Raw genomic sequence first — 26,024 nt, 5'->3', positions numbered from 1 at the left:
AGTTTGGGAAAAAATGTACTCTAAGGTACATTCCAACTCCAAGATTATGTGATAGGTTAAGGTAAGCAGTCTAATTTTTAATACTGTACTCAGAAATTAGTCTAATTTTTAGGTACCATAGTCTCCGTGTCTATGGAGACATATTTCTGCCACCTTCAAAGTTTGCTTTCAGTTTTTATTTAGATTATGCCAATTCACATTTTAAGAAAAATGAGGACAGATATATGATCATTTTCTTCATTAGGAAATAATCTTCAGCTTGAGTCATCCAGGGAGATGAACATGAACTCCTCTGTGCTGATTCCTCAGCAATAAGTTTCCAGTGGGTAGGATCAGATTGGCCTTTGGGTATATTAACTCTAAACTACAATGAGATGTATCACTTAAGCTCCTTCAGGACTTTTTACCCATCTCTCTAGGCGTTTCAGTTGGACAGAAGTTGATACATTTTTAATGTCAGTAAATGAATCCCTCCTTTCAGAAAAAGTGAAGAAATATTATTTATTCATTCAACTTGCTCCTTTCCTTCTTGTGGAGGGTACTTATAAAGCATCAACATCCTTTGAAATTTCAGCCATAATTTTAAACCCACAAAAACAATAAAAACCACAATGGTCATATCAACAAAAGCCATACTGTTATGTTTTAGTTTACTCAGGATAGTATGACTGAATATTTGCAAATGCAATTTTAAGCGTAACACAAAGAACCATAAGGCTGTTAGTTTCATGAAGAAAGGAATTTCTCAAGTCATAAAATACATCCATTAGAAGATTATTGCTATTCCTCAATTTAAGAAATGTATAAGAAATACCTGTAAATGGCAATTTCTTTTTGTCAAGTACTACTTTCTCTTGACTACGATGATAAAATCAGAGATGCGGTTTACAGAAAAAAAATTTAAAAGGCTTCTTAATATGTCACATTGTGGTGATGTTTAAGAATATAACAAAAGTGGAAAAAACAAATTTATTTTTCTTTACTTTTGTTTCCTTTTTTTCTTTGTCCTTTCCTTCCTTTCCCTTTGTCCTTTCCTTCCTTTCCCTATTTCCTTCCCTTCGTTTCCCTTTCGTTCCTTTGGTTTTCTTTCCCTTTCTTTTTTCCCCTATTGAACTTAATATATAACAAACCATTTGTTACATCCCCTGTTTTAAATAAGACTTAAATTTATTTCTCTCTTTCCCCAATTCTCCCTCTATATTTGTATGCTCTTTTTCTGAGGCATCCTAATTATGAGAAATGGCATGTTCCACCACTTTCTACACTAATGCATTCTGTTTACTCTCTTCTCTTTCTATGCCCCACCCCAAAACCCTAAGAACAGAACAAGTCACTCCTAGGTCCTGCATTTTTTAATATGTCAATATCTTTTGAAAACATCAAGGGAACAAGTGACATTTTTGTTTGCCTTCTCCATATATTAGAATGTTAAGACACTATCATCATGCAAACCTTTGTAATTACCTAAATAAATGCATTTCTCCAGTTTCCTCTGTACTCTTCCATTTGTACTTCAAAATTCCTATTCAACTCTGATCTTTTTATTATAAATTGGTGAAACTCCTCTATTCTATTAAATGTCCATAACTAACCTGCTACAGAATGATAATTCTGTTTTTCAGTGTAAGTTTGCTCTGGGTTTTATGCTAATTTATTTTAGCTTCTGAAATATTATATTCTAAGAGCTCTACTCATTTATAGTAGAAACTGTCATGTCTTATTTGATCCTAGTTATGGTTCTTTGGTAATTCAATTCCTGTTTGTATGGATGGTGTATTGTTTTCTTTAACACAGGAGTTGACACTGTTTTTAGTTGCATCTCCAAATCACTGATCTATCTCTTTTTTGTTTACAAATATGTGTGTGTGTGTGTGTGTGTGTGTGTGTGTGTGTGTATGAATTTGTAAGGACTGCTTTGCTCATCCAAAAATATTATTATGTTTTCTTATTGTTATTATTTTTAGTAAAAATATCTATTGTTTTTATGATTTGGTCTTAAGGGTAATTTTTGGTTTTTTATACACAGGCATAATGTTCTTTTACATAAACAAATATAACAAATCTAACACTAAAAAAAAAAAATGTTTTTACTGCCAGAATTCTTTGTGGTGTGCTTCTCTGGTAAAGCAACATTTCTAAGATGTAAAAAAGAAATTAATTAAAATTTATACAAATGAGAATCATTCCTTCAATTGATAAATCTTATGAAGATATAAAGAGGCAGTTGTTAAGGAAGAAATCCAGTTAGCTATACTCATATGAAAAAAAATGCTCCAAATCACTATTAATTAGAGAAATACAAATTAAAGCAATTCTGAGATACCATATCATACCTATCAGATTGGTATGAATGTCAAAAAACAGAATTACCGCTATTGTTGGAACTGTGTGAAAACAGGCACATTGATGTACTTAGTAAATGGGTATAAAAATTCTAGAAGACAATTTTGAATTACACACAAAATATTACTAAAAAGTGTCCATCTTTTGATCCAACTATGCTCATATACTTATACCTCAAATATATCAAAGAAATTGCAAAATGTCTTATATTATGGAAAACATTTATTGTGCATTTTTTTTTTTTGTAGTAGAAAAGAACACTGGAAATTAAAGGGAAGTCTATCCTTAGAAGAATGGATGTGGTATATGAGTAGTGTTGTGCTGTAAAAATGAGGACATGGATGTTTTCAAAGAGATATAGAAAGACTTGAAAGAAGTGGTGAATAGTGAAGTAAGAAAAATCAGAACATTTTATACTACAAATATTACTATACTTATTCAATATAATAAAATATTAAATATTTCATTAATGAATAATTTTGAAGACTTATAAAGTGATGATGAATGAAAATAAAAGAACCAGGAACTTAATGTAAGTAACAAAACAACACTGTGAAGGTAAATAATTTTGGAAGATGTAAGAACAATGATCAATACAAAGATCATCCATGTATCCAGAAAATGGATAATGAAACTTACTATTCATTTCCTGAACTCCTGAGAGGAAATTAATGTAGGATACTGCAAGACAGAGAAACACAGCACACAGGAGGGCTGCTAGAAAAGATTCATTCTTGATCTAGTCAGACAGGAAAGATACCAAGAAGGGTTTAATAACCTTACTTTATTCTAGTCTAGTTATCTCTGAAGAGGATTGCTGATAACAGGAGCACAACTCCAGCATTTCCTAATCAACCTTCTCACAGGGGCTGGTGAGAATGAGGGACAACAACTCCTATGTCTTGACAGAGTCAGATGAGACAGGCACTTGCTCATTCCCCTACATCACTGCAAGTCTCAACAGAGGCCCGATGAGGCAAACATAGATTCCCCCAAGCATTGATGCAGGCCAACCAAGGCCCACAAAGCATTCCAACCTGTGCATTCAATCCTAAGGATTCCCCACTTCTTGACAACTGTCCACCTGCTTCTTTCTTTGTAGAGACCTTTGTTGTTAATGGTCTTCAGGTACTTCAATATTTGTAATGTAAAAACAAAACATATCAATAAAACTTTTAAAAATAATGCTTGTGATTGCTTCTTTCTCTTTTTTTCTTTTTAGCAAGCAATGGTTCATTTTGTAGAAGAGAGAAAAGGGATATATTCAGAAGAGATATGAAGAAAAAACATGGCAATAAAAATAAACTTTTCAAGAAAAAATACAGAATCAAAATAATTAATGTAATGCCTAATAACATATAGTAATGTCTAAGGTAGTTGGGAGACTGAATATAGTATTATTCTCCCGAGCGTAAGGAGATTTTTTATTTTCACCTACCAACAGGATGCTATGTCATAAGGCACAAATTTCTCCTATTTGCTCAGACTTGTTTGAATCATCAGATCATACTGCTTCAACATGCTTTTAAAATACTTGTATTAGGGGCGGAGTAGAAAGACACACATACGCTAGCTCTGAACCCACAGCCCATAAAAGTTCTGTAAAAAAGAACTCCCAACAAATTCTGGAGCAGCATAAGCCACAGAACAATGGAGTGGATGAGATTTCTGTTCCAGAGAGCCTGAAAACCTCTCGCAAAAGGTCCATTGCACTGCGGACCCAGAGCAGAGCCCAGACCTCCTTGGCCACACAGCACAGAGAGGAGCAGATCCAAGCAGGCTTCAGGGACAGAATCTCCAGCCACTGCGCCAGTCCCTCCACCCACAGGTGACAAGGGTCAGTGAGAGGGTCTCTTTGGGGGGTCGAGAGGGGAGTGGGGTGTCCCCATAACTCAGGTCCCCTTGGGAGGCAGAAGCAGAGGCAGCAGCAGACCTGGCCTCCCCAAGCAGGCAGGAGCTCAGACCCATTGTTGAAGGTTTCTGCATAAGCCCCCTGAGGGAACTGAACCCCTTGAGGCGGCCCTGCCCCCACCTGAGCACCTGAACTTGTTCTCACACTGAATAGCAGCCCCGCCCCCACCCAAAGCCCTGAGGCTGGGAAACAGCTTTTGAATATCAGACCCCAAGCACTGCCTGGGCGGATCTGGAGGCCAAGTGGGTGTGAAGAGAATATTCAGAAGTCAAGTCACTGGCTGGGAAAATGCCTAGAAAGGGGAAAAAAAAAGTAAGACTATAGAAGGTTACTTTCTTGGTGAACAGGTATTTCCTCCCTTCCTTTCTGATGAGGAAGAACAATGCTTACCATCAGGGAAAGACACAGAAGTCAAGGCTTCTGTATGCCAGCCCCGCAATGGGCTCAGGCCATGGAAGAGCTCAAAAAGGATTTTGAAAATCAAGTTAGAAAGAATAATGAGAGACATGCAAGCAAACCATGAAAAACAAGTAAACACCCTGCTAAAGGAGACCCCAAAAAATGCTGAAGAAAATAACACCTTGAAAAATAGGCTAACTCAATTAGCAAAAGAGGTTCAAAAAGCCAATGAGGAGAAGAATGCTTTCAAAAGCAGAATTAGCCAAATGGAAAAGGAGGTTCAAAAGTTCACTGAAGGAAATAGTTCTTTCAAAATGAGAATGGAACAGATGGAGGCTAATGACTTTATGAGAAACCAAGAAATCACAAAACAAAACCAAAAGAATGAAAAAATGGAAGAGAATGTGAAATATCTCATTGGAAAAACAATTGACCTGGAAAATAGATCCAGGAGAGACAATTTAAAAATTATGGGCCTACCTGAAAGCCATGATCAAAAAAAGAGCCTAGACATCATCTTTCATGAAATTATCAAGGAAAACTTCCCTGAGATTCTAGAACCAGAGGGCAAAATAAGTATTCAAGGAATCCACAGACCACCACCTGAAAGAGATCCAAAAAGAGAAACTCCTAGGAACTTTGTGGCCAAATTCCAGAGTTCCCAGGTCAAGGAGAAAATATTGCAAGCAGCTAGCAAGAAATAATTCAAGTATTGTGGAAATACAATCAGGATAACACAAAATCTAGCAGCTTCTACATTAAGGGATCGAAGGGCATAGAATAAGATATTCCAGAAGTCAAAGGAACTAGGACTAGAAGCAAGAATCACCTACCAAGAAAACCTGAGTATGATACTTCAGGGGAAAAATTGGTCTTTCAATGAAATAGAGGACTTTCAAGGATTCTTGATGAAAAGACCAGAGCTGAAAAGAAAATTTGACTTTCAAACACAAGAATGAAGAGAAGCATGAAAAGGTAAACAGCAAAGAGAAGTCATAAGGGACTTACTAAAGTTGAACTGTTTACATTCCTACATGGAAAGACAATATTTGTAACTCTTGAAACTTATCAGTATCTGGGTACTGGGTGGGATTACACACACACACATGCATATGCAAATGCACACACACATAGAGACAGAGTGCACAGAGTGAATTGAAGAGGATGGGATCATATCTTAAAAATATGAAATCAAGCAGTGAGAGAGAAATATATTGGGAGGAGAAAGGGAGAAATGGAATGGGGCAAATTATCTCTCATAAAAGAGGCAAGCAAAAGACTTTTCAGTGGAGGGAAAAAGAGGGCAGGTGAGAGAAAAACATGAAGTTTACTCTCATCACATTCCACTAAAGGAAGGAATAAAATGCACACTCATTTTGGTATGAAAACCTATCTTACAATACAGGAAAGTGGGGGATAAGGGGATAAGCAGGGTGGGGGGGATGATGGAAGGGAGGGCATGGGGTGGAGGGAACAATCTGAGGTCAACATTCATGGGGAGGGACAGGATCAAAAGAGAGAACAGAAGCAATGGGGGACAGGATAGGATGGAGGGATATATAGTTAGTCTTATACAAGACGACTATTATGGAAGTCATTTGCAAAACTACACAGATATGGCCTATATTGAATTGCTTGCCTTCCAAAGGGAAGGGGTGGGGAGGAAGGGAGGAAGAGAAGTTGGAACTCAAAGTTTTAGGAATAACTGTCGAGCACTGTTCTTGCCACTAGGAAATAAGAAATACAGGTAAAGGGGTATAGAAAGTTATTTGGCCGTAGAGGACAAAAGAGAAGATGGAGACAAGGGCAGAGAAGGATGATAGAAGAGAGAGCAGATTGGTGATAGGGGCAATTAGAATGCTCGGTGTTTTGGGATGGGGGGAAGGGACAAAAGGGGAGAAAATTTGTAACCCAAAATTTTGTGAAAATGAATGTTAAAAGTTAAATAAATAAATAAATCAAAAAATAATAATAAAATGCCCTTAGTCACAAAAATAAAATAAAATAAAATACTTGTGTTGAAATCATATGCATCCTGATTTGTGAATAACTTTTCTCTCTCATTTCCTATTATTTTCTAAGGCATTCCATCATTCTACTCCATTTGAATCAATTATGATAGAATCTTTAATTTTATTGATATAGGGATCACCTCGTGTGGAAATTTCCTCTACTAAATGTAGAAAATGATCTCCTTTTCAAATTGCAGTCTTAATGAGCTTCTGAAGCAGTAAGGAATTAAATGCCTTGCTCAGGTTCCCATGCCCATTATGAACCAAGCTCAGAATGATCATAAGATAATGGATTTAGAGTTAAGAAAGGACCTAAGAGGCCATCTAGTCCAACATTCTCATTTTGAAGATGAGTACCTAAGGTCAAGATAGATTGATTAAGTGACTTGTCAAAAGGCACAAAACTCAGGTTTTCCTGACTACAAGACAGATTCTACACACTATGACATGTTGTCTTCTTATATACCACATATAAAGAAAAATACCTCCACCAATAACAATTACAAAATAAACAACATGAGCAAAATACATGTTTAACTGTTTCAGTGACATATGGTACAACTTCTAGAGATGTTGATTGCAAAAAGCACCTGAAAAGGCCAGCTTGTACCTGAAAAACTTGAGCAAAGAAGGTGTCATATATAAAATGATTTAGCTGATGAGATGGCTCTCAGCTAAAAATAGGCAAAGTTTTTGAGACTTTACTAATTTTTATAAATGTTTGTCCCAAATCCATCCCTATTAGATTGATGATCATGGTATCTAGTATGGAGTCTTTCTAATGTAGGAGATACATTCAAGAGAAATTTGAAATTTGATAATAGAGAAACTAGAATTGAGGAGGAAATTTGTTGGATTCTGATGTGATTAAACCAGAAGTAAAAGGGAGACTATGATTACTTTTCACTTTTTTCCATGCCAATAGCCACAGCAAGCTGCATCATTGCCATTATTGTTCTTCTGTTCATAACATTTCTCGGTACTGTCTCTAACCTTTCTACCTCTCCAGCCTTCTTATACATTACTCCACTTTATACACACTGCGGATCAGTCATGTTTGCCATCTTGCTGTTACTCACACATGGCACTCTAATTCCTATCTACTATGCTTGGAATGCTCTGCCTCTTCTTCTCCACCTCTTGCAGTCCTTTGAGATAGCTAAATAGACCTTCTTCATGATGCCTTTACCAGTTCCCTCAACCTTTTAGTATCTTCCCCTCTAAGGTAATTGTGTCTGCTTTATGTGTGTTTTGTATGTGCCTCTATATGTGTTTGGCATTATGTACTCATATATACATTTCCAGTCTTCTTTATTAGAATATTAGTTCCTTAAAGGTAGGTCATTTCCCTTTTGTATTTGGATCCTCAGCACCTGGCACAAAGTTGGTAATTAATAAGTGTTCAAGTAATTGCTTGAGTGGTAGGATATCACTAAACAAAAGTTGGAAATATTGGGACCTCTGATATTTCAAAGGGCATTGTAAGGGCAAGCAGAGTAGGATCGTTTGCTATTTTTGTTTCAGTATAATCAAGAAGTATAATGCTTTTGTTTATTCCAGGATCCATGGACAATTATATTGTAAGGCCAAGGATCTATAAAGGTAGAATGTGTTGGCAAGCAAAATAGGATCTTTTGCTGTTTTTGTTTTAGTATAATCAGGTGCCTCTGATAGAATCTTGAGTTTATCAATCAAGAGTTTTTAGTAGGAGTAAAACACAGAAACAAGTTTCTTTAACTAGAAACAGCATGTGTATTTGTATTGTTAATAATTTTAATGTGATGAAAGATCTTCCCCATCTATTAATAGGCCTGCCCATTAAGGGGAGTTTAATTAGGGAAGATTTGTAGGAAGATCCAAGCCTTTTGTTAATGAGGCACTGGTTCTCAAGGGTTGTGACACCCCCTGGCTCTATAAAAGGCATAAATACTCTGAGTTGAGGTTTCACTTTGAGGCTTACTGACTGGAAGTGTTTGTTTGGCTAGATGAGGACTCTAGGAAGCTGCTAAGAGCTCCCCAGCTTTGAAAACCCAGATGTATCTGTTTCCCTCTCTGGTAACTATGGTCAGACAGTTAAATCTGTTTGTTGAATTATGGAAGCCATGTCTGTTGATCTTTGATTTCTCTGTATTTTCTTTGAAGTTCAGGGTGCTGACTCTCCTGAACTAGGCAAATGATATATGTACTTGGTTAAAGGAATGATACATGTGCTTGATGAAAGTGATCGTTTACCACTCAAAAGTTGCCTTTCCTTTTATGAATGTAGATCTAAGAACCTGTGTTAACAGGTCCCCCTGTATAAGTTGGGGTGCTTACTGATACAGGCATGCATTTGACATTCTGACTCTTCCTCAGGACCTTTTGTTGCATAAGTTCCAATGAGATATAGCAATCAGGGTCTACTCCCTCTTTTCAATTACTTATGTTTCTATTCCCTTTCTTTCGTGTAGATAACCAGTAATTGACAATATTTTGGAGTGCATTAATAAAATCTGGCAGAGACCAGTAAATCTCCTTTATGACCTTAAAGGAATATTAGAAGGATTGTTGAGATAAGTATATTTCAATACTTTTGAAGAAATTTTATAAAGAAATTTGATTTGAAGCTTATATATCTTTATGTTAGAATATCATAGAACAAAAAGCTAAATGAGACCTTAGAGGCTAACTAATCTAAATCTTTTATTTTGAAGATAGGAAATAAAGACCCAGGTAATGTATATGACTTGAAAGAATCACATCTAATGCTTTTTAGATGTGTAATTTGAATTTAAATCCTCTGATTTTAGAGCTGGTGTACTTTCTTTTATACTACAAATACTAGAAATTCATTTTAGCTCTGGGAAAGTTATGGCTAATCCTACAATTAAAGGAAATAATATTTTTGCTTGTTACCTAAAGGAAGATGTTTTTATTTGTTTATTTCTCCTTTCCTTGTCATTTTCTAAATAGTGAATAAGTTCTCCAAGAGCTTGACCAATTGTAATTGACTTCTCACTGGGGAAATATTCGGCAAGAAACTCAATTTTATGATGCATTAGTCTGCAACTTTAGAAAAATCAAGTCTTAGGCTTCAAAGAATTCACAGTTTAAAAGTTCCTAGGGAGGCTACAAACCTTATTGATGAGTAAAGCTTGAAAAGTTTTTGAGGTTCAGTTCAGAGATGAATCCATAAGTTTAAATTATCAAGTTCTATCTGAATTTTCATGTGTGAAAAAATATACTGAAAAATCCTTTATTTGGAATCTTGTATTCACCTCCATTCTCCTCTTTTAACTATCAGAAGCACAACATTCCATGCCTCACCTAACTTCTGTTCTCTGTGCCAGTGAGTTTACCTGCAGTTTGAGTCAAGAATTACTTTTTTGGAATTTGCCTAACATGAGACTGGTCACAATTTAAAGAATAAGTAGGATTGACTTCCAGGAGCCAAGATAGCGGGGGAAGCAGTAAGGCACTCTTCCTCTTCCATACTTATTTTGAAAAACTCATAAAATATTGTACCAGGAAAAAACCTGGAACAGTGGAGCCAGAAGAAAGAGGGGTTGCAGCAATTCTTTTCATTTGTTTGTTTTTAGCTCATGAGGTTAGGGGGGTTAATGTCTCTCTTGCTTTGGTTGAAGGGTAAAAGTACAGGAGAGGAGGCATCCCAGTAAGCCACTGACAAGCCGCACTTCAGCACACTAGTGGGAGATCCTGAGCCCCAAGGTGGTGGAGCAGCCAAACGCTAACATCAGGACCCCCACTTACCTTCACACAGCCAGGGAAACCAGCAGACACCAGCACAGAAAACTACCACTTACATGGAGGGCATCCACCTTCATTACTTACATGGGCATCCACCAGTGGCTGAGCCTACCTGTGCTCTCACACAGCCCTGGGCAAGTAGGAGACCCCCAGCAACCAGATGACCCCTAGCCCACACCTTATTCCTTCAGCTTCAGTGTAACCAAAGGGAAACACACACACACACACACACACACACACACACAACCCAGATGACCTTGGCACACACCAGCCACCACTGTCAGCGCCAGTAAACTACAGCCTCCAGCTGCCAGAGCCTGCAGCCCCATAACATAGAGCCAATAACCAAGCCCTTGGCCACCAGAACAATAAGTATAACCCAGAAGCAGAGATCACCTTTAAAAGCCAGGAAAAAGGCAAACACCATGAGGAAGAAGCAACATAGAGAGACAAAGACCATAGATTCTTACTATGGGGACAGGGAAGGTAAAAACAAAAATTCAGAAGAGGAGAGTATTGTCACTATACCCACATCTGAAACTTCAGAGGAGAATATGTACTGGTTTCAAGCCCAAAAAGCCTTCCTGGGAGAGCTCAAGAAGGATTTTAAAAGTAAAATTAGAGAGGTAGAAGAAAAGTTGAATAATTCTTTTAAAAATACAATTGACAAAATGGAAAAAAGTACACTGAAGAAAATAACTTCTTAAAAAGTACAGTTGGCAAAATGGAAAAGAAGGGAAAAAAGCCAACTGAAGAAAGCAATTCATTAAAAATTAGAATTGGGCAAGTGAAAGCTAATGATTCTATGAGACATCAAGAAGTAGTAAAACAAAATCAAAAGAATGAAAAATAGTAGAAGAAAACATAAACTATCTCACTGGAAAATAGATCCAGAAGAGATAATTTAAGAATTATTGGTCTACCTGAAAGCAATGATGAAAAAAGAACCTGGACAGTATCTTCCAAGAAATCATCAAGAAAAACTGTCCTAAGGTCATATAATCAATCATCTCCTGAAAGAGACCCCAGATTCAAAATACCAAGGAATATTATAGCCAAATTCCAGAATAATCAGGTAAAGGAGAAAATACTTTAAGCAGCCAGAAAGAAACAATTCAAATATTATGAAACGGCAGTCAGGATCATGCAAGATTCTGTTTCTGCATAAAAAATTTGGAGGGATTGGAATAAGATATTCTATAAGGCAAAGGAGCTTGGATTACAATCAAGGATCAACTACCTAGAAAAACTGAAAATAATCTTGTATGCACAGAGATGGACATTCAATGGAAATGGAGACTTCCAGACCTTCCTGATGAAAAGACCAGAGCTCAACAGAAAATTTAGTCTCCAAATTAAAGAGTCAAGAGAGTCAAAAAAAAAGGTGAATGGGAAAAAAAAAAAAAAAACATGCTATTTAGTAAGGGCAAACTGTTTACATCCCTACATGGGAAGATAATACTTGTAGCACTTGAAAATTGTATCTTTATTATGATATATGGAAAGGATATATATGGACAGAGGGTGTGGGTATAAATTAACTGATATGATGATAAAAAACTAATTAAGGGGTGAAACGAGACTGTAATGGGAGAAGAGGAAAGTAGGAGGCAAAAAGGGTAAATTACAACACATGAAGAACCACAAAAAATGTCACAGTAGAAGGAAAGAAGAGAGAGATGAGCATTGTTTGAACTTGACTCTCACCTGATTTGGCTCAAGGAGGGAATGAGATACTTCGTTTGACATAGAAAACTAATATGTCCTACAGGCAGTAGGAAGGAAAAGAGGAAAGAAAAGGGAGAGGGCTGATAGAAGGGAGGGAAGATTCAAGGAGGTGGTGAAAAGCAAAACTTTTGAGGAGGAAAAGAGAGAAAGGAGAAATAAAAGCATAAAGGTGGAGATAGGATGGAGAGAAAGACATAGCAATCATAACTGTGAATGTGAATGGTGTGAACTCTCTCATAAAAAGGAAGCTGAAAGCAGAATAGATGAAAAAATGATAATCCTACAATATATTGTTTACAAGAAACACATTTGAAACAAGGATACATGCAGGGTAAAGGTAAAAGGCTGGAGTGGAATATATTATGCTTCAGCTGACAAAAAAAAAAAGAAAGGGTAGCAATGCTATTCTCAGATAAAGCAAAAGCAAAAGTAGATCTAATTAGAAGAGATAAGAAAAGAAGTTATATCCTGTTAAAAGGCACCAAAGACAATGAAGTAATATCATTATTCAATATATATGCACCTATAGCATCCAAACTCTTAGAAGTTAAGGGAGTTACAGGAAGAAATTGATGGCAAAACTATACTAGTGAGGGACCTCAACTTCCTCGTCTCTGAACTAAACAAATGTAACTACAAAATAAGCAAAAAAATAGTTAAGGAAGTGAATAGAATTTATTAAAGTTAGATATGGTAGACTTTCTGTCAGTGGTACATGGCACCTATGCCAAACTAGACCATGTGCTGGGGCATAAAAACCTCATAGTCCAATGGAGAAAGGAAGAAATATTAAATGCATCCTTTTCAGATCATGATACTCTAAAAATTATATGTAATAAAGGAAAGAGACTAAAAATTAATTGAAAACTAAATAATCTAACCCTAAGAATGGGTAGGTCAAACAATAAATCATAGAAACAATTGATAACTTCATCCAAGAGAATGACAAAAATGAGACAACATACCAAAACTTATGGGATACAGCAAAAGTAGTTCTTAGGGGAAGTTTTATGTCTCTAAATTCTTACATGAATAAAATAGGGAAAGAGGAGATCAATAAATTGGACATGCAACTAAAAAAGTTAGAAAAAGAACAATGTAAAAATCCCTAATTAAATACCAAATTAGAAATACTGAAAACCAAAGGAGAGATTAATAAAATTGAAATTAAGAAATCTATTGAACTAATAAATAAAACTACGATTTGCTTTTATGGGAAAAACAATAAAATAGATAAAAATTTGGTTAATTTGATTTAAAAAAAGAAAGAAGAAAATCAAATTATCAGTGTCAAAAATGAAAAGGGTGAACTTACCACCAATGAAGATCAAATTAAAACAATAACTAGAAACTATTTTGCCCAACTTTATGACCATAAATTTGACAATCTTAATAAAATGGATGAATATTTACAAAATATAAATTGCCCAGATCAACAGTAGAGGAACTAAAATGTTAAATAATCCCATCTCAGAAAAAGAATTGAACAAGTCATCAATGAACCTCTAAGAAAAATGCTCCAGGGCCAGATGAATTTACAAGTGAACTCTATCAAACACTTAAAGAACATTTAATTCCAATATTATCTAGACTATTTGGAAAAATAGGAGGAATCCTACCAAATTATTTTTATGATACAAATATGGTAGTTATACCTATACGTGGAAGAGTCAAAAGAAAGAATGAAAATTATAGACTAATTTCCCTAATGAATATAGATGCAAAGTTTTAAAATAAAATATTAGTAAAAAGATTATAGCAACTAATCTTGAGAATAGTACACTACAACCAGGGAGGATTTATACCAGGAATGTTAGGCTGGTTCAATATTAGAAAAACTATCAGTAAAATTGACTATATCAATAACAAAACTAAAAGAAACTATATGATTATCTCAATAGATGCAGAAAAATTTCTGAACAAAATACAATGACCATTCTTATTAAAAAAACATCTTGAAAGTACAGAAATAAATGGAGTCTTCTTTAAAATGATAAGTAGCATCTACCTAAAAACATCAGCAAGCATTATATGTAGTGAGGATAAGCTAGAAGCATTTCCAGTAAGATCTGAGGTGAAACAAGGATGTCCATTACCACCACAGATATTCAATATGGTACTAGAAATGTTATCTTTAACAAGAGAAGAAAAAGTGATTGAAAGAATTAGTATAGGCAAAGAAGAAACTAAGCCTTCACTCTTTGCAGATGATATGATGGTATACTTGGAGAATCCTAGAAAATCAAATAAAGAAACTACTAGAAATAACAAACAAATTTTAGCAAAGTTGCAGAATATAAAATAAAACCACACAAGTCATCGGCATTTCCATATATTACTAACAAACTCCAACAGCAAAAGATAGAAAGAGAAATTCCATTTAAAATTACTGTAGACATTCTACCTGCCAAGACAAACCTAGGAATTACATGAACATCAGTTGCTCATGGTTAGGCTGAGCTAATATAATAAAAAATACAATTCTTCCTAAGTTAATTTCCTTATTTAGTGCCATACCAATCAAACTACCAAAAATTATTTCATAGAGCTAGAAAAAATAATAACAAAATTCATCTGGAAGAACAAAAGTTCCAAAATATCACAGGAATTGATGAAAAGAAATGCTAGGGAAGGTTGCCTAGGCATATCAGATCTTAAATTGTATTAGTTTTCAGATTCTCTCCAGATTTACTGATCAGAAAGCAAAACAATATTAATTTCATGTTTTTGAGGATGGGGAAGGTGGTATGGAAGGAAAAATACCCTTTTCTAAAAGTCATTTCTTTTGTTATTCTAAGAGAACATAAACACACTAATATTGCTGAGATAAATCAATGATAGCCCTGGCTTAGTTTAAAAATTTTCACTGGCCAGCAGGAGCATCGAACAGGCAACTGGCTACCTGAACTCCTAAGATTTCCTCCTAAGTCTTATTATGACATCCATTTTGACAAAAACCAAAACCCCCAAAATCAATAAGCCAGCACAAAGCATGGCAGAAGCCATCAGAGGGGGATGCTCAGGCTCCTGCAAGGCAGTCCAATGAGCCCCCCAGGCCACCCTCCCAAATTTGATACTAGCCACTTCAATCTCATTCCATAACAGAGTACTTCACCCAAACTAAAAACAGTATGTACAATGAGGGCTAGGCATTGAGTTTCAGGTTTTTTTGACCAACCAAATTATGTAAAATGAAAAAATGTGTTTACCTCAAACAGGTCCAACAAACTGAATAGCTGCCCATGCTAGGAGACTGGCACTAAAGAGCACCGGCTTCTTATCACATCGCTGTTAGCTGCTCTACAGGCACAGACACACAGTAAGGATAACCAGACAGAAACTCAAGACTCTTACGTATTCCCTGGATCCCAGTTGCGCCCGCTCTTTGTGTTTTGTAAAGAATTCCAAAACTGAACCCTAGGACCAGACTCAGCTTGGTTGTCATCTGTCCCAGGGTCACACTCCACAGTCCAGAGTCTCACTCGTTTCACTCAGACCAAGGTCTGGGAATCCCTGCGTGCTGCTCATTCCTGGGCTATGAAGGCAGAGGTGGAGGAGCCAATTATGACAAAGAAGGTGAACAAAGTTCCTTCCCAGAGTCCGAGGTTGTGGTTGGCCTGCTACAGGTCCGCTTGCTGGGAACTGGCCATTGGCACGTGCCTGTTTACGATCCACCGCCCATTTTGACGGTCGTGAGTGTCCCCGTCAGGGCCCACATTGGACAACTGGAGGGACCGGGTTGGCTATTGAGTTCATCTCATGCTTTTTCTTTTCTCTTTTCTCTTCTCCTCTCCTCTCCTCTCCTCTCCTCTCCTCTCCTCTCCTCTCCTCTCCTCTCTTCTCCTCTCCTTTTCTATCTTCTCCACCAATTCAGTAATCAGTGCACAAAGCATTTTGTCTTTTAAGGTAAATGCCAAACTGTGTGGCAATTCGTGTACTCTGAAGTTTCTGTGCTGCCCAGTGTACAGCCCTTTTCTACCATAAAACTGTGCACATTGGTCACAGTTATTGAGACTGATCAAGCTGGATTCCAAGTATCATGGTGGAAATCAGTGATTGAAAGATGTTGCCTTGTATTACACTTAAATCTTTCATTCAGAGTTATCATATAAATACTAGGATATTTAAAAGGAAATTCTCTGGGGAAATGTAGTTTTCCATGATAATAGCCACAGGTCCTAGGACTACATAGTACCATTCCAAGAGTTCCGCACAAATGTAAGGCACTGAGTCTTTTTGGTTTGTTTTTTTAATTCGAAGGTTTAAACCTCTGGGTGGAGTTGCTCTGTCAGCAGTGGTGTTGCTTATCTCTCTTGCCTAAGTCAGAGGCAGAGGAGGTGTGGCCAGGGTGGGGGGGTAGGAGTGGGGGAATTGTTCCCGTGGCAGCTGCTGCTGGCAAGGCTGTGCTGGGCCCAGATGCAGGCTCGCTCTGCCTGTCAGGAAGGAGAAGGAGCAGGCAGCGGGTGGCGTTGAGCTGAGGCAGAGCTGAGGCCAGGCTGGGCTAGGGAGCGGCCTCTCGGGAGCTGGTCCATCTCTCTTCTCAGTCACCACTGTAGCTCCAACTTCCAAGAAGGCCGCCCTCCAGGCCATGCCTAGAGTCACTCTCAAATTGCGTTATAAAGCAGCAATCTTCAAAACTATTCAGTACTGGCTAAGAAAGAGAGCGGTGATTAGATACACAATTAGGTACACAGTTAGGTACACAAGTACTATACAGTAGTCAGTGACCAGAGTAATCTGTTCATAAACTCAAAGACTCCAGCTTCTGGAGTAAGAACTAACTATCTGACCAAAACTACTCGGAAAACAGTATGGCAGAAACTGGGCATAGACCAATGTCTGACACCATATACCAAAATAAATTCAAAAATGGGTACACGATTTAGATATAAAGCCTGATACTATAAGCAAATTGGGAGATCAAGGAATAGTTTACCTGTTAGATTGATGGAGAATGGAAGAATTTATAACCAAATAAGAGACAGAGAACATTATGCAATGCAAAATGGATAGTTTTGATTGTTAAATTGAAAAGTTTTTGCACAAAAAAAGCCAATGCCACCAAGATTAGAAGGAAATAGAAAATTGGGAAATAATTTTTACAACCAGGCCTCATTTCTAAAATATATAGATAGAGAACTAAGTCAAACTCGTAAGAATAAAGTCATTCTCCAATTGATAAACAGGCAATTTTCAGATGAAGAAATTAAAGCTCTCTATAATCATATGAAAAAGTGCTTTAAATCACTGTTGATTAGAAAAATGGAAATCAAAACAACTTTTAAGTAACACATCACACCTCTCAGAATGGTTAACATGACAAAACGGGGAAATGATCAATCCTAGGCAAGATGTGTGAAAATTGAAATACTAATTTGTTATTGGTAGAATTGTGAACTGATACAAATATTCTGCAGAACAACTTGGAACTATGCCCAAAGGGCAATCAAACTGCATACCCTTGGATCCAGCAATACAACCACTAGGTCCATATCCAAAGAGATCAAAAAGAAGGGAAAAGAACCCATATAGACAAAGATATTTATAGCAGGTTTTTTTGTTTTTTTTTGTTTTTTTGTGGTGGCCAGGAATGGGAAATCGAGGGGATTTCCATCAAATGGGAAATAGCTGAAAAAGTTGTGGTATATGAATATAATGGAATACTATTGTACTATAAGAAATGATGAGCAGGTGGACTTCAGAAAAACCTGGAAAGACATATATGATCTGAAGCTGAGTGATGTGAGCAGAACCAGGAGAACACTGAACATAGTAACAGCCACATCATGCAATGACTAACTTTGATAGATTTAGTTCTTCTCAGCAATGCAAGGATGTTAGACAACTCCACAAGACTCATGAAGGAAAATCCTATCCATGTCCAGAGAAAGAACTATGGAGTCTGGATGAAGACTGAAGCATTCTATTTGCTCTCTCTGTTTTTTTTTTTTTTTCGGTCATAGTTCCTCCCATTCCTTCTAATTCTTCTATACCACATGATGAATGTGAAAATATGTTTAATAAGACTGTATATGTGGGTGCTTATATCAGATTGCACATTGTCTTGGGGAATGGGAAGGGGAGGGTAGTGGAGAAAATTTAAAACCAAAAAGCTTATGGAAGTGAATGTTGAAAACTAAAAGTAAATTAATTACATTTAAAAAAAAGAATAAGTAGGATTAGGGAAAGGTATAGAGGGGGTAACTGAGAGCAACCCATAGGATCCTGTATTAGACAAACACCTGAAACAGGTTTATGGCTGTGAACTGAACAGGAAAGAGAAGGTACAAGAGATAATATGAAGAAAGAGCAGGTGTAATTTGTCTATGACTCATTACTCAGTCCATCAATTATCAAGCTTAAAAATTTTAAGCTCTTTATGTGTGTCAGGTACTGATAGGAGCCATGGTTACAACGCTAAAAATCCATAGTTCATGACCTTAAGGACTTTACTTCTATTAGAGGATCATAGAATTAGAGCTGGTAGGAATATAGGAAATGTTTCCTACAACTCATTCATTTGTGCCTGAAGAATCTGAGGCACAGAGTGGGAGAATGAATAGTCCAAGATAACAAAAATCAGTCCCAAAGCCAAGATTTAAACTCAAGATCTCAGTCTCCATTTTGACTTTGTTCTACATTTCTCTCCAGACTTGAAAATTGCTTGATTTAGTTAGGGAGTATTTTACTAGAAAGCAAATTCGATATAAATATGTAGAAGACTATTTTATATGTCATTTTAATTTCTTCCTTTAAAAAAATAGCTAAATGAGCTACACTAATTTCTTTTTTTCCAGGAGCTATTTAACATTTTCTTCATTCAGGTAGTTGGTTCTATAAAAAGCCAGGGAATGAGAAATTGAATAGTTTTCTATTCAATCTGAACATTTTGGCTAAAAGTGGATTTTGAATCTTGAGGCATTCGTGAAGATTTGGGACTGAATTTAAGAAGATAAACATGTTCTGGTTTGCATAAGAGAGATCAAATGAATTTTAATATTAATTGTTTCAGAGGAATCTTTGCTTTGTTTGACTATTAGAATGAAGGGGAAGAAGGTAAAATAATTAAAGCCTACATTTCAAAATTCTGAAAAAAATTTACATTTGCTATGTTGAATTCCAGAAAGAAACAGTAAGAATCATTATTTAGATTAGGGGAAGGATGAACATGTCTTCTCTGAAATAGTTACTCAAGTATGGTGTGGGATCATTTTTAAGGTGACATTTTAGACAGAGAAAAAGAAGTAAAATTTCTTTCATTTAATATATTAGGATGAAAACTCTGTGGCTCCAGTTTGGAAGGATTAAAAAATAGTTTCAAAATTAGTTAAAATAGTTTTTGAAAAGCTATTGTGACAGATTCTTTTCAGAACATAGAATAGGTTTTAATGTTCAAAGTTTGATGTGTGGGCTTTAAAAATTTTTTTTTTCTGAAATTGAGAAATAAGACAAGCATTTCTGTAACATAATAGAATAGGGGAAAAAGGATGATTGATTGTACATGCTACTGGAAATCTATTATGTACAACTTGCTATTCCTTTAAAAAATATAATAAAGTTATCTAACTTTTCCCCCTTTCTTTAATCCCCCCAGCTTAGAGATGGTGACCATTAGACAGAAATATGTCTAATGTGTGTGTGTATGTGTATGTGTGTGTGTGTGTGTGTGAGAAAGACAGAGAGAGAGAGAGAGAGAGAGAGAGAGAGAGAGAGAGAGAGAGAGAGAGAGAGAGAGAGAGAGAAGAGAGAGAGAGAGAGAGAAAGAGAGACGCCATTTTATATATACTTTTACTTATCAATTCTTTCTCTGGGTGCAGATACTATCATCCTTCATATGTCCTCTGTAGTTAATTTGGGTGCGTATGATGGTCAAAATGACTAAGTGACTCGAAGTTGTTCTTAAAACAATATTATTGTACTATACAATGTTCTTTGGTTTAACTCATTTTGCTTTTTATTATGTTGAGCAAGTCTATGTTTTTTCCAAGATCATCAAGCTCATTATTTCTTATATCACAGTAGTATTCCATCACAATCATATATTGCAACTTGTTCAGCCATTCCCCAATTGATGAACATCCCCACAATTTCTCACCTGCCTTCAGATAGGCTGTCCTCTATGCATGGAATGGAGTTCCCTGTTATCTTTGCCACTGAGAATTTTTATCTCCCTTCAAAGTTTATCTTCCTCTGGAAACCTTTTATCTTGCTCCTTACCCCTAATGTCAGTACTATCAGTCTCCTCAGAAGCAATTAGGTTGCACAGTGGATTGAGACCTGATTCTGGAATCATATAGCTGTGAGTTCCAATGCAGTCACAGATACTTACTAGCTTTATGTCCCTTTGGGAAGAGGAATTGGGTAGATCTGTCTGCTTCAATCTCTTCAACTACAAAATGATGATAATAATAGTACCTAGCTTCCATGGTTGTTGTGTAGATTAAATAAGATGATGCTTTTAAAGTCTGTGGCACAGAGGCTAGCACATACTAGGCAATAAATATGAAATGCTTGCTTCCTTTCTGAATTAAGCAACTTACATTTATATTTTTGCATCTCCCCAATGTTGAGTAAGCTTCCTTAGGGCAGGGACTCTTGCTTTGACTTTGTCAGGAATTAGCACATTATCTTGTATATAGTAGATGCATAATAAATGCATTTAACCTTCCCCAGACCTTGTTTCATATCCCAGCCAGCCAACCTTGTCATCTTCCCATTTTCCTTACCATGACATCCCACATTTCTATGGGTACAGTAATCAAACCAATAATACCAGTACTTCTGGAAATAGAGTGCCCTATTCTATATCCAAATGCCCTATTCCTCCATTTATCTTGCCATACCTTTCACTCTACAAGCCCAAACTACCTTCCTTGGGGAGTTGTTGTTTTCTGTTCTCAAAAAGAACCAAATGACATCAACTAAGCTAGAGTCAAATTAAAGTGTGTCTGATTGTGACTGATCAGACCAATAAGAGATTAGAATGCTCCACTACAGGTTGGGCACAAACAGTCCATGTCAACATTTGGGGTTAATTATGTAATTTGAGACATCTCACACTTCTTTTGATTTCCTTGAATTCTGATTTGTTCTGTAAACAGGAAATCATGCACTGATATTCCCTTCATTTAATCCTTGGCTTGTAGCCTTTTCAAGTTAAAGAATTTACTATGTTCATCATCATTGAAGGCATTCAAAAATGTGGCTGAAAACATCATGCTGAAAAGTATGGGAATAAGCTCATAGCCATTGGTAACTGGGAAAGTGTGAGAGCATCATCCATTATTCAGTACCTGGACAAATATGCCTACCTGAAATTGTCATACAATGCTGATGAACATCTCTAGGTAACCAAATTTTGACATAATTTTCCATAAGCTCTTATGACTGATAATATCAAAGACCTTGGTTAGGTATGCAAATGTCACATATAGACCTCTGCTCTGTTTCTGGCATTTCTCTTGGATTTGTTGGGCAGCAAACTTCATATCAAATCTTCCTTGGCCATTTCTGAAGCCACATTGGTTCCCAGGTAGATGGCCACTCTCAGGTGCTTAGCCTATTAAGGAGGCCTTTGACAAGAATCTTGTCAGCAATGACTAAGAGAGAGATACCCCTACCTCCCATCCCCATGACTGTTACAGGACAATCCATTCCCTTTATTATAGAGATGGATTTGGAGGCATCTTTGAATTCCTGGAGGATAATCTCCTCTTGCCATATAACCTGGAAAATTTCAGTCAGCTGTTGTATGAGCAATGGACCCTCTCCCACACACATACTTTGCCTATCTCAGCTGGAATGAAATCAGCACCAGGTGCTTTGCCACAGGAAAGGAGCTTATTGACATTCAAAACATCTTCAGTTAGAACTTTGGCTAGAGAGGGATTGATTTCAGCCCGAGGAAAACAGTCAGTTTCTTCAGCTTTGATTGGTGATGGTCTGTTGACAATACTATGGAAGTGTGCAACCCATCTCTCTGGGATCTTATGCTTATCGATAGTCAATGTTGTTCCATCAGTACTGAGCAGTTGGCATCCTATGTCTTTGACCCATAAATAGCCTTCAGGTCATCATAAAAGTGTTTTGCATTGTTAATATCACCATAAAACTAAATTTCATCTGCTTTTTTACTGAGCCAAGAACCCTGCCTCTCTCTAAGCTTCATTTGTACTTTATTTTTGATGGAATTAAATGCTGTCTTCTTAGAGATGGATCAACTATCCTGCTGGTAAATGCTGTAGAGTTCTTGTTTTTCATTTCACAGCTTCTGAATTTCCCCATCATTTTAATCAAACCAGTCTTGATGCTGCAAGTGTTCTGACTGAGATGAAAAAATATAATACTGTATACTAAATCTCTGAAAGTTGCCCACTCCTTTTCTGCTCTGCTATTGCCAACTATGTGTTGGCTCAACTTTCCTTAGCGGTTCCCACTCAGAGAAGAGCTCTAATCTATTGATTTTAATTCTTCTTGATCCTCTTCGAAAACAAAGGATGAACACAACAACAACAATTAATTCTTCTGGTAGTCATTTTGCTTTGGTGCTGCCACTTATGTTGAGTGGGAATATGTAGCTTGGAGAGGATAAGTTTATGATCAGTTCGACACTCTTCACCACATATTGCATTTGTCATTCTCACATTCTGTCTATCATTTCTCCTTACAATCATGTAGTCTATTAAATGGCAATGTTTGCTGCGAGGGTGTATTCATGAAGTTTTATTGCATGTAGGTAAATGGAAGACAGTTTGGTGATGAGAAGGTCATAATTTGCACAAGTCTCCAGTAGTAGGTGACCTTTGCTGTTGCTGTTTCCAACTTCATTCTTCCCTAGCACTCCCTGCCAAGTCTAGTGGTCTGAGCTTGCTCTAACATTGAAGTCACCAAGAATTATAAGCTTGTCCTCTTCTGGCACATTGATGATAAGGGTCTTCAGGTCTTCGTAATTTTTTTCTTTTACCTTATCAAGCTTCATCATGATTGGAGCATAGAAACTGATGATGGTGACATGACATTTTCCTGCAAGTGGTAATCGTATTGTCATGAGTCTGTTGTTCATTCCTTTTGGTACGTATACAAGCCTATTGACTAGATTAGTTTTGATTGCAAAACTTACACCAGCATCATGGCGCTCCCCTTCACTGTAGCAACTCCAAAAAAAAAATGTGTACCAGCTTCAACTTTAGTAAATTGGCCTTCATTTGCCAGTTTTGTTTCATTCAGGGCTGCCATTTGGATCCAATACCTGCTGAGTTCTCTCACAACAAGAGCTGTTCATCTTTCATGTCTACTGGATTTTATGTTATCTCTAAGTATACACACACTCCCTGTACCAATGGTGAGTGGAATCATCCTTGCAGAAGTTTTTGTGCATTGTGTGTGTGTATGTTTTGACCACAGGGTGGGATCCCTGCCTTTTGTGATAATCAGGCCAGGGGTGGGTAAATAGATAAATTTTAGGAAACATTTTCTAGCCTTTTCCTCATAGCAGGAGGTGAGCAGTGCAGTCCTCAAAAAACTGCTCAGACATCCAGGGGTCTGCCAAATCCCACTGCTGCTTCCAATGAGAAGACAATTCTAGGGCCTGGGTCCCTGTGTGCAGGGTTGTGACTATAGCTCCCAGTGTATCTGTACCCACTGCTTCATTATTTGCCTGTCACCACAGAATTTTTGAGATAAATAAATATGGTTAAATGGTATGGGTGATGTCTTTTGATACATGAATAAATTGGATTTAAGTGAGGCAGAGCTGTACAAAGTCATTGGTCTCACTCTGTCTTCTAGAGTCATCAGAATTCAGTGGCAAGACAGACTCAAGACAACTGATGATGGCTCAAGATGCAGGGGGTGACCTTGGCACTTTCAATGTCTAACCAAGCAAGCTCTAAGTGTTCCACAGCATCCTCTTCAGCTTCCTTCATGGCAGTTAGAACAAGTTGCTCTCATCCCCTATTCCACCAGTAGAAATCTTCACATGCTTGTGATAGTCCCCTCTCCCAACTCACTGATGGGTTTGATATCCCTCAGGTTATCCTCAACCTGATTTAGCCTGTCTGCTGAAATAGTTTACCAGATTGTGGCCTCTGCATGTGCTAAAGCCTCTTAGAATCACAGATGAGAGTTAGGTGGAATAGGTAGACACCAAAGGTGGAAAGCAGCCCTAAAAAAGGTTCAGCAACCCTCATACCAGAGGTATTAGTCTTCCTTAAATGTATCCTACACACCTGCCTTCCTTACCCACCACCGTGTTATGTGTATACATTTAGTTGTTGTTATTGTTGAGTCATTTTTAGTTATTTCTGACTCTTTGTGATACCATTTGTTGTTTTCTTGGCAAAAATACTGGAGTAGTTTGTCATTTCCTATTCCAGTTCATTTTACAGATGAGGAAATTGAGGCAAAGAGGGTAAAGTGACTTGCCCAGGGTCACACAGCAGATTACTGTTTGAGGTCAGCTTTGAACTCAAGAAGATGAGTCTTCCTGACTCAAGGCCAGCTACTTTATCCACTGTGGCACTTAGCTGCCTATATGTATAATTACTTCCTATTTAATTGTAAGGTACTTGCTGGAAGAGGCAATATCACTTATATATTCAGCACTAGGCACATTTCTTGGCATATAATCAGAACTTAATTTTTTACCCTCATTCATACATTGTTGATTTGAATGCAGCTACTCTGTACTCAACATTGTTAAGCAGTCTAGGCACCAAAAGAGTACTGAAAGATAGGGACTCTGTGTTACAGAATGCTAGGCAAGAACAAAGTCACATGTTGGTTGTGCAGTTGTACTAAATATTTTTCCCTACAGAGGTCTTCCTTGAATATCACATCATGGAGCAAAGCAGTACAAGAACACTGAAGACTGTGCAAGTTCTAATGGAGTCTACCAGGATAGGAAAAAAAGTAGAGGATGGGACCAGTGAGAGATGACTCCTTTCATTTGACAAATAACAGTAAATGTGAAGAGACTAAGATCAAATGGTTGGCCTTCAGGATGTTTTTGTTTTTGTTATGGGTGGTGTCATTGTAACACAAACAATCTTTACAGGAATCTGGAAAGGCTTCAATCTATGTTGGTGCTTCGAATGCCCACATTTATGAAATCATAGTTCTTGGGAGGTAAACACACTATATATACTGGAGGAATTTCACCTGTAGTTGTCTGTTCTGCACAATAGTCACTACTGTTTATAGTATTTCTTGCATTTAGAATAATTCTCCAAATATCCCATAATTCAAATGGTTCTAAACCCTGCTCAAGAGTAGTTCCTTCAGAGGATCTTCCCTACCTATTTCCTTTGATGCTGACTTGAAGTTCTTCATCCTCACTAAAATTGTAGACCCTCTGAGAGCAAGGTATAGATGGAATTGAAGTAGAAGCATGTAAATTAAATTGAATCTAGACTATTATCCAAGTAGACTAGATTCATCCAGGGTAGACCAATGCATCTTTCATTACATTAGACCCTTTGCTTGACTTTGGCCTTTAGCAGAAATCCTTTGGGAGGCAAAATGTAGCAGAATGCTTGTGCTGGAGAAATTATTATCAAAATTCTTTGTGCATAAAGGACATCTCACTAACTTTTGTGACTTTCTTCTGATCTCTGACAAATTAGACTCCCTCTAATCATTCCAATGAACTATCTCTAATAAAATCTAAAATGCTTTCCTTTAGGGATTATTTTCTTATTTTTCTTGAATCAGACAAATTTTATTTTCTCCACCAAACTTCATTTCTATGTTTCAGGTCAGCTTCAATAAGTGTGTTAAATTAGCCCACACTATATGATTCTACAGCATGTCCTGTCCTTACTGTATACATCCTATATGATCATCAATATTTTACAGGTCTAAATATTTTATGTACCTTTTTTACT

The sequence above is a fragment of the Notamacropus eugenii genome, chromosome 4 (genome assembly GCF_028372415.1).
Source record: "Notamacropus eugenii isolate mMacEug1 chromosome 4, mMacEug1.pri_v2, whole genome shotgun sequence".
Classification (NCBI taxonomy): Eukaryota; Metazoa; Chordata; class Mammalia; order Diprotodontia; family Macropodidae; genus Notamacropus; species Notamacropus eugenii.
The sequence above is the reverse complement of the archived record's forward strand: the minus strand, read 5'-3'. Positions refer to the sequence as shown.